We start from the raw sequence: 13,811 nt of genomic DNA, 5'->3' as shown, positions 1-13,811 counted from the left end.
GGAATATCTGGTCAAGGGTTGAAGTACCCTTCCTAAAGCCGGCCTGCAAAGTGCTTAAAACATTATTTTCTTCTTCCCAGGCCTGCAATCTATTCAAAATTATGCGCCCGAATAGTTTTTCGGGTCGTATCAATTAAACTTATCGGGCGATAATTTGAGGGCTGTAAAGGACAGCCTTTTTTGTGAATAGGCACTATCTCCGCGCCACGCCAGGTTACTGGTGGCTCTGCACCGTACAAGATGGAGTTAAAAAGGACACATAGGTAAGGAGCCCATACCGTAGGTTCAGACCTAAAAAGATCGCCTGGGATTTTGTCCAGGCCCGGCGCTTTGTTAGGTATGAGCATAGAGATGGCATTTTCAACCTCCTTAATTTTAATTCGTGGGATAACTGCAGCACGACAAGCTGTATTAGGGGAAGAGTCAACTGGGAAAGTAAATTAAAATCCGCTATGGAGTATAGACCCCCAAAGTGCCCTTCCCATACTGCAGGGGCAATATTGGAACCAGTGATGGCCTCAGGATCTTTCTTTCCATTGCTAACAATGGCCCAGAAAGTCTTAAAATCCTTATTCTGTAAAGATGCTCTTAGCTCCTCCCACATATCGTCTTCCCAAGACTTCCTTGCCCTGTTGGTTTGTTGCTTATAAAGGGCACGGAGTGATTTAGTTCTAAGTTTATCCTTTGCTTTTATTGCCACAATCAACTCAGTTTTTAGTTTCCTACATTCACCTGTAAACCAAGATTGCTTGTTGGGCACAAGGTTTATCTCCTGGCTTACGATCCCTATCCCAGTCTCTTAATTGTTCCCATGTTCCCCCAAACTCGGCCACATGATCCTGGTCATGCACCTGCTGCCATATGTCCACCGGTACCAATAGAGCAAAGAAGAGCTCGAAGTCAGCCAGTGTCATCACCGCCGAGGAGGCGGCTTCTGTAAGTTCTTTTGTAGTATGCGGTAGGATTCTTTCTGGGGTCAGGCAACTGGGTTTTCAATGAAAGCACCTCACTACGTTTCCAGGGGGTATATACACATTGTTCCTGGAAACGGGCGTCTACTCTTGGTCGAGTAACTGCCCCTTGTGCGTCTATTATCTCGGTTACCTTGGGGTGATAAATAGGGTGTACCTCACGCATTGGGAACTGCTGTACCCCTGTAGGGCTAGCCGCTTGCAGGCGCAATCTATAACTGACCAGAGTGTTCACATTCCTGTACACCGCTTCCGGACTTAGCTGAGATCTATGGGCCTGAGTGTGGATATCATATAGTATGGTCGGGGCCTTTTCCCCTTTATAGGCTTGTTCTCATAATGAAATAAGGCGTTGGGCCATATGGGCCAGCGCGTGCTGCTGCATCACTGGTTCATAATCTCGCATGGTGTGCCATATGTCAGTCAGGGTATAAATAGGCTGCCGCATCCACTGGGATGCCTGGACTGCAATGACCTCCTTCTCCTCGGCTCCTAAGGCCGATCGTGTGAACAACTTCCTACCATCTAATGAACCGGTCGGATGTACTGGAGTTGAAACAGCTGTGAAAGGAGTTGCACTCGCGGAGGAGGAGGTCAGGGCAGAAGGGGAATACATGGCCCCCGGTGACAGCTGTGGCGCTTCAGCTGTCGAGGCCGACCGCAAATGGGGCAATAAGGCCATAATATCCGAGACAGAGGAGGACAGCTGGGAATGATCAATGACAGGCCCTAGGGAGGGGGGCTGAGGCGCCGATGCGACTGAAGTTGCTGTAGAGGCAACTGGCGCTGGCATGGGGTCAACGGTCTTCGCTCCAGCCGCTACAGTAGCAGCTGTTACCTCCGTGTACAACCGTTGCGGGACATAAGGGGGCGGTGGTCGCATGTCCAGCAGGTCTTCTATTTCATCCTCTGCATTGGGTCGGGCCAAATAACTTTTATCAACTTTCAATCTAAACTCCTGATTCATACAATCGATTCCTTTCTCTACCCTTGCTCTGTCATAGGCGACAGCTTTCTGAGTCACAGTCTGTCCCGCCTTGGCCCTCGCCAGCTTCTCCCCCCTCATCGGCCTCTGCTTGGCCTCTTTCTGCCAGGCGTTTAAGGCATCAAACATAGATTGCCTGCTGCGCCTGGAGAATAGTTGCTCCTGCAGGAAGGCGACTTTCTTTTCATCAAATGAACCAGTCTTCGGCCACTGCAACTCTTCATTACCTTTAGTATACTTATGCCACAGGGTGTTGAACAATATGGGGGCAATTCCGTGCTTCACATACATGAAATGGCTAGGGCTGCCGTCCGGTGGGGCAGGCTGACTCTCGGCCAACCGAGAGTCGCTGGTCCGACAACAACAACCAAAACAATTCAATTTGCTGAAACACGACATGTTGGTTAGTAGACAGACACAAAAAACATATAACAGACTCTATGCCACAGATAACATGTATGTCGACATTACTCTCTGCAGTTTCAACCTATCCAGATTCGATGCATCCAAACAAACGAACGGAGCCCGTCGACTCCCGTTCGTGGAGAATTATTCAAAAGGATCAACAAAATCAAACAGGCCGTCGTTCAACAGACTGGCAGGAGATGATCAGACAGGGGTAACCACGGACTGGACTACGGACCATCCCATGACCTCCCTGGTTCACCACTGAGACTGTTCTGATGTAGACCTAGCCGTACCTCAGATATGTCTCATGGCTACCCAGTTATAGCCGCAGGTTCTTCCGAGTGCAATCCGGCAGTGCATCACTCACAAGTGACAACTAGGCTTCTGATCGGTATCTCAAAAACGTCACAAAGGATCCGCGGAGTCTCATCGGTCAGTCCCTACCGGACCACCCTGCAAGACCTCCGTAATTCTCCTAGGGTACTCACGACCCCTCAAATCAAATACAGTTAACTGTTCCAAATGCACCGCTCAACAGTGCGTGCTTCAAACAAATGCACCGCTCAACAGCGCATGTTTCAAACAAACAAATTACTCACCGGGTGCACCCAGAAACGAATGTTCGTTCTCCGCTGCCAACTTCTTACCACCAATACGGTCAGCTCCTGGGTCAAGCCCGTAGGACCCCGGTGAAGGGTCACTAGCAGCAGAGGGCACCCCGATCGGAAGCGTGGAGCGGACGTAGATTCCCCTCCGCCCACCCGGCCAAGACGCCCCCGATCCTCTCACCCGTTTACGGGGAGGGAGAAGACCATATCACGGGGTCCCTTCGTGGTCGCCAACTGAAGTAATCCAATAGTAATCCCAAGGGCCACACTTACCAGTGGCCCGCAATCTCAAGTCATTAATAAGCAGTTGGCAACGTAGAAGGTTCAAGCGTTTATTGGCCACAACGGAACTCTACATAGAGGAGCCTCGTCGAACCTCACCCATCAGGTGTGCCGAAGAAGACTGCTGGCTCCTTGACAGAACAACACTTATATACATTACAGGTTCAGCATACAACGCATTGCAAGTGGAAAAGTACCAGTTAGTCCTAGAGCTCCTAAATGAGCTCATACCATCTGCCCATATAAGGTTACTATCTTGTTCAAAGAAGGTCGGCCGGGTGACTCCCTTTCGTCTCGGGCACAGAGGAATTTAGCTTAGTACTCCCTACTGCAGATGTGACCTTGGGCCTCGGCCGTAAATGCAATTCACCCTGTCTTTAGGCTGGTACGAGCTAAATCATACAGATGGTGTTCACAGAGAGCCACGTGACCTAGGCATAGTTAGTCGTGATCCAATATGGCTGAACTGTGGCTTTCCGGCCCTTTCTATCATGCAGGATACTACAAAGAATAAGCCATCTTATGAAGCAGTTCTATGTACATAGAGGGAGACACAACCCTAGATACGTTATGCTAACTTTATATACTGGCCCGAATCCCAGAACACACAGGTCTGTAGACACAACTGGTGTCATTCATGGAGGGCATTTCCTCAGGCATGTCTGCCCTACAGAGGACCAATCAGTCCGTGGCCTCCTCCCTGACGGCAGCAGTGTCCCTCCTCCAACAGTCCAGCACCCCTCCTACCCCTGCACCACCCACGATTCCTAGCACCCTACCTGTCCCAAGCACAGGAACCCCCAAACCAAGGTCTAGACGTTTAACTTTTAAAATGCTAAATAAAGCTTTTTTCTTTCTCCCTGGGAACTAGATTTCGCTGTACATCATGTTGATGATGTTTAACATGCCCTTGCACCTGTGATGCTTCGTTTACAATGTTGAATTCTGATGTGTTGCTGTGAGGTACTCCCTGGGGTCCATGAGATATGTATCCTATTCTGGTGGGTATCCATGTCATCCTTTGCAGCTACCTGGGTGTGTCAGGATCAACTATTTGTGGACATCTCTCTGTGAGCATTTCATTTGTATGGTCACATCTGTGGCTTGCACCCCTGCACATATGATGTGCTTCCCATTGTCCAATTTTTCACTTCCACATACTTTGTGCTCATCAACACTGGACCTACAGGTGTGGGCATCATTGTATTAGGAGCAACTGGGTCCTCTGTGCAACTTGCTAGACATATGTTTTGGGTATGTGCAGATGACTTAGGGGAGACTCACGTACCCAGGCTGTTGTGACCAGAACCTTCTTTGTGTGGGAACTGATGGCTGACTGACCAAGTGTTCTGCAGACATGAGTGGGACTTGCAGTGAATATGTTTGGCACAGCTGGGCTCCCACAGGAGTTGGGTCGCCTCAAGTAAGTGTGTTGTCCACTGACATGGCCTGGGCCCATGGTGTGTGTTGTATGAGCATGTGTGTGTGTCCACATCCCTGTTCATACACAGACAGTGTTCCCTTGATATGTTCCTGTTGTTGATGCTCGCTGAGTGGTACTGGGTTCATCCCACTACTTTTCAATGGGCTACCAGATGTGTGGGTGCATGACACACTACTGTTAATTGGTGTATCATCATTGGGATTTGTCAGTTCTGAGTGGTGATGATGTTGTCAGACACAGATGGGACACAGTCAGGGTTCCTCAAGACACCTGTGTATTTGCTAAATCAGGTAGTTGTCCCTAGGTGGTAGTTTTCAGTGATTGAGACATTTGTATGTGTGTGTGACTGCTCCCACTTGTCGGGTTCATGGCTGCGATGCTGGCAGGTGTCAGCATGTGTGCCTTGTGGTTCTCCTTGGCATCTGCATTGTCCTAGGACTGTGGCAGGGATTCTGAAGGTTAAGTGAGCTTTGAGGTCATGGCCATGTACCGCATACTGTGCAGTATGTCTGTCATTCCCCAGGGTTGTGAACTGTCCTTGTGTGATGTGTCTGTGCACCTTAGTTCCTTCCAACATTCCTGTGTTTGTCATGGGTGCATGTGCAATGTCACCTGTCCATATGAGCTTCACAGATACACATTGTTGCAGTTCAGGGTATGTGATGTTAAGGGTGGACTGATGTGAATGTTTGCATGGGTGGTCCCCTAGCTCCCGTTTGTCCATGGATGAGGGGCCATGCTGAGTGATTTGTGTTTGTGTATGTGTGATGTACGTTTGTGGCACAGGACACATGTCTGGGTTTTCCAGTTTGTACGGCATCTGCCTTTGTCATCACAGTGGAGGTGTCATGCATGCTTGTGTCACCCCAATGTCTGTTCCCTGGGGGTAGTGGTGTTGTGTGTCAGTCTCTTGCTGTGTTAGTTGGTGTTCATTCCAGCTTGTGTCACATGTGTCTGTTGTGCTCCCTCTCATCTCCAAATGCCTGATTGCCCACTGAGAGTGTCCCAATGATGGTTTACTTTTGTATGGCACTGTGTCCACATCTGTGTCACTGTGGTTCAGCCCCCCTCATGTGTTGTGTCGTTGCCTGGGGATACTGTGACACACACACACACACATGCTGTGTAAGATGTGCAGTGTGAGTTTGCCTGTTTGTGTTTGTGCATCTGCACCAGTTCATTGGTATTGCTGTTGTGGGCCTTTGTCTGGATGCTGTTTCTGTGATTTTGCATGCTGTCCCTGTGAGTCATATCACATCATTGTGCACATTCATCCTGGTTGTTAGGTGCCATTGCTGGCATGGAATGTGAGTTTGGGATCTGACACCTACAGTCTACACATGTTGCTTTGATTGGTGTGTCTATTTTCGAGATGTGTGCATGCTTGGTGATGGTCACTTCTGCTGTTGTGTCATTGTACGCTGTATGCATTGTCAGCCCCCATGTGTGGTGCTTGTCTGCACATGGCCGAGAGTGTGTTATGTTTTCACAGCACTGTTCGCCTCACCACATCTGTGTGTGTATGGGACACAACCACTAGTTTGCCCCAGAAGTGTTTGATGTGTTGGGAGCAGGGATCATACATGCTGTTTGTTATTTGCAGCTTTGACCATGATGACACTTACCTTTTGGTCACTGTGATGCGGGGGGTTTAGTCCCCATCACCACAATGCTCAACATCTGCTGCATTTTGGAAGCCCCCACTTAAGTTCTGTTCTACACAGTGAGGGGGTGTTCTTTTTAAATTGCCACAGTGCTATGGTGATGCTTGCCTTGTGTATGTCACACTCATGTGTTGGTCACACATGTGCGGTTACTTACATTGTATACTCGTAGACATAATCACTGTTGTGGGCATTTGTCACAGACTACACACTGTTGACATGATGTTAGGGGAGATGTATTTTGTGGACATACCTGATGTTGGAGTATGCTGGATGTGTTGCGCATCACCCATCCTATGTGTGGCGGTGGCAGGGGTGATCGGCAATATCAGCCCTATGGGTGGGGGAGGCAGGGGTGATGGGCAACATCAGCCATATGGGTGGGGATGGCAGGGGTGATGGGCAACATAAGCCCTATGGCTGGGGGTGGCAGTAGTGATGGGTAACATAAGCCCTATGGGTGGGGGTGGCAGTAGTGATGGGCAACATAAGCCCTATGGGTGGGGGTGGCAGGGGTGATGGGCAACAGGTTCCCTGTGAGTGGGGGTGGCAGGGGTGATGGGTAACATCAGCCCTTTGGGTGGGGGTGGCTGTAGAGATGGCAACATAAGCCCTATGGCTGGGGGTGGCAGTAGTGATGGGCAACATAAGCCCTATGGGTGGGGGTGGCAGGGGTGATGGGCAACATCAGCCATATGGGTGGGGGTTGCAGGGGTGATGGGCAACATAAGCCCTATGGGTGGGGGTGGCAGGGGGGATGGGCAACAGGTCCCCTGTGAGTGGGGGTGGCAGGGGTGATGGGCAACATCAGCCATATGGGTGGGGGTGGCTGTAGTGATGGGCAACATAAGCCCTATGGCTGGGGGGGCAGTAGTGATGGGCAACATAAGCCCTATGGTTGGGGGTGGCAGGGGTGATGGGCAACATAGTCCCTATGGGTGGGGGTGTCAGGAGTGATGGGCAACATCAGCCCTATGTGTGGCGTTGGCAGGGGTGATGGGCAATATCAGCCCTATGAGTGGGGGAGGCAGGGGTGATGGGCAACATCAGCCATATGGGTGGGGATGGCAGGGGTGATGGGCAACATGAGCCCTATGGCTGGGGGTGGCAGTAGTGATGGGTAACATAAGCCCTATGGGTGGGGGTGGCAGTAGTGATGGGCAACATAAGCCCTATGGATGGGGGGGTGGCAGGGGTGATGGGCAACAGGTTCCCTGTGAGTGGGGGTGGCAGGGGTGATGGGTAACATCAGCCATATGGGTGGGGGTGGCTGTAGAGATGGCAACATAAGCCCTATGGCTGGGGGTGGCAGTAGTGATGGGCAACATAAGCCCTATGGGTGGGGGTGGCAGGGGTGATGGGCAACATCAGCCATATGGGTGGGGGTTGCAGGGGTGATGGGCAACAGGTCCCCTATGAGTGGGGGTGGCAGGGGGGATGGGCAACATCAGCCATATGGGTGGGGGTGGCTGTAGTGATGGGCAACATAAGCCCTATGGCTGGGGGTGGCAGTAGTGATGGGCAACATAAGCCTTATGGGTGGGGGTGGCAGGGGTGATGGGCAACATAGTTCCTATGGGTGGGGGTGTCAGGAGTGATGGGCAACATCAGCCCTATGTGTGGCGGTGGCAGGGGTGATGGGCAACATTAGCCCTATGGGTGGGGATGGCAGGGGTGATGGGCAACATAAGCCCTATGGGTGGGGGTGGCAGTAGTGATGGGCAACATAAGCCCTATGGGTGGGGGTGGCAGGGGTGATGGGCAACAGGTTTCCTGTGAGTGGGGGTGGCAGGGGTGATGGGTAACATCAGCCATATGGGTGGGGGTGGCTGTAGAGATGGCAACATAAGCCCTATGGCTGGTGGTGGCAGTAGTGATGGGCAACAACAGCCCTATGGGTGGGGGTGGCAGGGGTGATGGGCAACATAAGCCATATGGGTGGGGGTTGCAGGTGTGATGGGCAACATAAGCCCTATGGGTGGGGGTGGCAGGGGTGATGGGCAACAGGTCCCCTGTGAGTGGGGGTGGCAGGGGTGATGGGCAACATCAGCCATATGGGTGGGGATGGCTGTAGTGATGGGCAACATAAGCCCTATGGGTGGGGGTGGCCAGGGTGATGGGCAACATAGTCCCTATGGGTGGGGGTGTCAGGAGTGATGCGCAACATCAGCCCTATGTGTGGGGGTGGCAGGGGTGATGGGCAACATCAGCCATATGGGTGGGGGTGGCAGGGGTGATGGGCAACAGGTCCCCTGTGAGTGGGGGTGGCAGGGGTGATGGGCAACATCAGCCCTATGTGTGGGGGTGGCAGGGGTGATGGGCAACATAGTCCCTATTGGTGGGGGTGTCAGGAGTGACGGGCAACATCAGCACTATGTGTGGGGGTGGCAGAGGTGATGGGCAACATGAGCCCTATGGGTGGGGGTGTTAGTGGTGCTGGCCATGCAACCCCTATGGTGGGCTGTTGTTAGTGGCCAGGATGTGGATCCCCTGTGTGTGTTTGTGTGCCATTTTGCGGGTATGTGTTGTTTATGTGGTAGGTGTCTTACTTACCGCCTGCGCCGTCGGCATCAGTTCCTGATCTGGTCATAGATGTAGAGTACTGGTATGACCTGCGCGATGGGATTCATGATGTGTTCGTCTCGTACACACTGCTTGTTGCTCCATCTCATACCCGCTGCAAGCTGCTCCGTCTCGTAGCCGTGTATTGATTTGTGGCGTGAATCGTAGCTGATATGCTTGTTTTCCGGATGCTGTGACGTGCCGTACGTGACGACCCGTCCAGCGCGTAGAAAGTATGCATCATACTTGTCATGCTGGAAACGGCTATGGATACTGCTTCCAGGCGACTCAGTTCATCATTAGGAGTTACGGCTCGGACAGAGAATGGAGCTTGATTCACAGCCTACGTGTCGGTCGTGTTTTTGGCAGTTATGTGCATCATACTTACTCTACAGGATGGACCGGCTCCGGGTACGTGTCGGTCGCACGTTAAGGCTATGGACTGCTGTCCGACCGGCTATCGGAATCGGACCCTTTGTGGTAAATAATATACCTGCCGCAGAGAATAAAGTCCGTCCTGGTCTCCAAACAGAGCACCCGTGTACCTGCCAACCCTGAAGGGGCATGGGAGGATGATGATTACAAAGTGTGTGAGGTTTGGAGGGAGTGATTAGTGAGGTAGAATGGAGAGAAACAATGAAGACCAATACGGTGATCTGTGAGGTATGTAGGATGGTGAATGAAGGTTGGGCAGGCAAATGGAACCTGAGTGAGGAGGTTTGCAAGTTCTGGAATGTTCGGGATGAACTTTCAGTAAGTGGAGGTTTAGTTTGGAGGGGCACCAGTCTCATTCCTCCATCAATAGTTAGAATGGAAATTATTCAATTAGCCTATCAGGGACATCAGGGTTTTATGAAAACTAAGGAGAGGATTAGTTTACAATTCTGGTGGCCAGGTATTGACTTTCTGGTGGAATACTAAGGGAGTGCATGGAGTGCAATGCATGTGATAAGGTATACAAAACAAGAGTGCAACCAATGGTCATACGTGATGCTCCCACATACTGTTGGCAAGAAGTAGCCTTAGATCTCTTGGGGCCTGTGACAAGCAAGACTGGCCAATCTTATGTTCTTGTGTTGATGGATATGTATTCGAGATGGCCTGAAGTCAAAGTGATGCAAGGTATCGAGACAAAAGATATCGTTAAGTTCTTAGATTACATCTTCTGTAGAGAAGGTATCCCAGAGTCCCTCTTAAGGGACAATGGTGTCCAACCAGTCTCAAAGGAAATGGAAGACTTCTTAGTGAAGAGAGGTATCAAGCATAAGCGTTGCGCTCTCTATCATCCCGAAACTAACGGTATGTTGGAGAGGTTCAACCGTGTGTTAAAGGAGTCCATTCAACTGGCTAAGGACCAGGGACTAGTTGAGCGGGTGATGGTTTTCCATCTAACCCCTCACTGTACCACTGGAAAAATTCCCTCTGAATTGTTTAGGGGCCGGAGTCCCAACGCCTACATGCTTCAATCTTGGATTAGAGGAAAAGGTGTGGGCATTGAGGATCATGATGTGGTTCCATGGCAAGCAATTCAGGACATTAAGTCCATCAAGAGAAAAGAGAATTTTGATGCTAGGTATGCTGTCTCTCACACAGATATACGTGTGGGCGACAGGGTGAGAGTGCTTTTTCCTCAGAAATCTGCTGTTGCTAAATTCTCCTAACCTTTTATGGTGAAAAAGCTTGAATACAGTGAAAGTAGAGGACTGACATATATGGAACTTGGGCAGGATTGTCTTCATGCTCTCTAGTACTCAGACCTAACTGGATACCCCTGTGGTACACACTCTGATGTTCTGTCACCTTTGCGCAGGAGATCTCACACACGTAAAGCCCCAGAAGCACTGCATGACTTTGTTTTACGCTAATATGTTGTATTATGTTTCTTATGTTCTTGTGTTTCTTTAAGACTAAAGGGGGAAGGTGTGTGGTATTTATAACTTAGCCTGCTACTAGCAGTCCCTCAACTTGTTTTAATTTAATCTAGAACTCTTAGGAGTTGTGGAGTTTTCATGTTGTAAGCTCTGTTGGTCAGAACTCCAATGGTCAGTTGTTTTTGGGGTGCCCTGTAGATAGGACGTTTCTGTTCATGAGAAGAACTTCAATAAAGAAGAGATACGGTACACTGCTGGGACTATTGTACTTCTTCACAGTACTCTTCCTTATTTCACATTACCATACAAAAGGGTGTCCATAGAGAATATCTCAAACACACAAAAACAGACACAGGACCATTCAAAACTTTCCCATAAGTTTTCTCAAGCACTCCCAAACACTCCCACATGAAGCAACACAAATCACTGATGATCTGGTATGTGTTCTTATTACACTTGGGGTGCTACAGTCACTTCAGACTCTCTGAACAGCAAGACTATCAAACCCTGTGATGTTTGAGCAATAACAGAATTTAAAATACAAACATACCTTAGCAAAACCAATAGGTCTGGCTTTTTTTACCTTTATTTGTTCCATGATGTATGTTTTTATTTGAATATAACACACATAGAGACACGAACATGCACAAGTAGGTACAGATTCACACACACATGCAGTTAAGATAACAAACATGCAGGCAGCAAAAACACACATAGAGAAAAATGCTGAAAAAATTGGGCTTCTATGCTAAAATACTGAGGTCAAATATATTGCAGTAAAAAATATTGCAGCATAAATATTATGGTATAAAATATCTACTTTAGATAATTGTGAAGTAAACTACATAAAAATTAATAATTTAGGAAATAGTAACAACAAAATAAAAACAAGTTCATGCAAAAAAAACATAATAAAACAAAATGTAAGTAAATGATATTAATTAAAAAAACAATTCATTATAATTATTCAAAAACAGAACGCACAATCTATATATATATATGTGTGTGTGTATATCTATCTATCTAATTATGTATCTATCTAATTATGTATCTATTCCTTTACGCACGAACTGCGTAAAGTGGGCGCACGGTGCGTGAAGCGCACCGTGTGCCCACCGAGCGCACACGGTGCGCGCGCCGAGAAAAAGTTTTGTTTAAAAAAATATATTAATAAATACATAACTTAGCATTTAAAAAAACCTACAAATTCACTGAAAAAAACATAGGTTTCACACACGTTATAGTTAGCTGGGCATTTCCCTCGTAAAAAACCAATGAAATTCCCCGTTATAGTTAGTGCAGGCAACTATAACTCACGCAACCGCAATCCGCTGCTGATGACGTCAGATATTACATCACTGATGACATATGTGTCTTTCTGAAAAAAAAAAAATGAAATATATGTATAGCTAAAGATGAATGGAAGAAGACATGGGTAAATAAGTGTCTAAATACAGTGATGTAATATCTGACGTCATCAGCAGCGGATTGCGGTCGCGTGAGTTATAGTTGCCTGCACTAACTATAACGGGGAATTTCATTGTTTTTTTACGAGGGAAATGCCCAGCTAACTATAACATGTGTGAAACCTATGGTTTTTTAAGTGAATTTGCAAGGTTTTTTAAATGCTAATTCCTAACTATAACGTGTGTGAAACCTATGGTTTTTTCAGTGAATATATATATATATATAATCTACTGGCGGTCGCCAGTAGATAGTTATAGTTAGGACCGTGTTTCCATAGGAAATCCGCAACATTCTATTTGGAATAACTTTGGCGCCGGTTGACGAATCCTCGCGAAATTTTCAAAATAGGTGGGGCACCCCGCTCCGCTCCTACCCTGAAAGTCTCGGGGGGATTCATCAAGCGGGGGCTGAGAAAAAAGGGGGGTCCCAAAACACATTTTCCCCATGCAATTTTCCATAGGGACCTTTAGTCCAAGGTACAGCCCGAACGGCTGAACAGAATTACTTGAAATTTGGCAGAGAGGTAGTCCTCAGGTCGTGGATGTGCCGTTTGCAGGTCTGGTGTCAATCTGTTCAGTAGTTCCTGAGAAAATCAAAAGTAAAATCATATATATATGTGGGCGGAGCCTAACCACACATCTCATCCTGAGATCTGATTGGCTGTCAGCACTTCATCCAAGAAGTGTTGGCAGCCATCTTGGGACCAATATACATGATAGCACCTCATTAAAAAGCATTGCAGTTAATAGAAGGTTTTAAGAATTTAGTTACATTATAAATCATTTGTTGATGGTACCATACTCATTTTAGGAATTGTGATATGTTCTAAGGTGATTTCACCATGTGAAAAAGCCTTCTGCTGGGATATCAAATATTTTCTCATGCTTTTCCCACAGAGGTTTGGAAGGTGAATTATAAGCTAAACTGAGAGCATATTTTCTGTAAATTCACATTATCTTTCTCAGTCATGTGAGAATGAAGTCTGACATTCTCAGTAAAACATGTACATCCAACAAGGGCAGAGACTGTCAGTTGATTCCTTTGTGTTCTACTGCAGCTTCCCAGAGTGTTCCAAAGAACAACTAGAGCACTAACAGTCCTACTTATGATGAACGTATGGCACACCTGAAGCCATCTTGCTTGGATTAAAGTGGTAACTCTTAAAACATTTAATTTAAAAAGGAACAAAATGAGGGGGTTCATTTTTCCATAAAAAGTATGATTAGTGCTGCAGAAAGAAAAAGTAGGGCACATTTTGAGTGACTTCTCAAATCCTCTTCTATTTCATTAAACAATTCTGACATGCAGACTGAAACATGCACTTTCAATACCAGCAGCAGTTTTCCCTGCTGAGCAGTAGCTTTACTACAGTGATCTAATGAGCAAAAAGAGTGCTAACATTCTGAATTTATGGCAAATGTGTGACACATCTGAATGCCTTTGGAATCAAAGTAAAAAACTGAAAGTATTTCCTACTGAGGAGACTGCAGTAAATGAGGAAATTAGGAAACTTCATAACAAATAAGTCTGCCAAGATGGCCACCAGAGA

The sequence above is a fragment of the Triturus cristatus genome, chromosome 8 (genome assembly GCF_964204655.1).
Source record: "Triturus cristatus chromosome 8, aTriCri1.1, whole genome shotgun sequence".
Taxonomy (NCBI): Eukaryota; Metazoa; Chordata; class Amphibia; order Caudata; family Salamandridae; genus Triturus; species Triturus cristatus.
Note: the sequence above shows the minus strand (reverse complement) of the source record.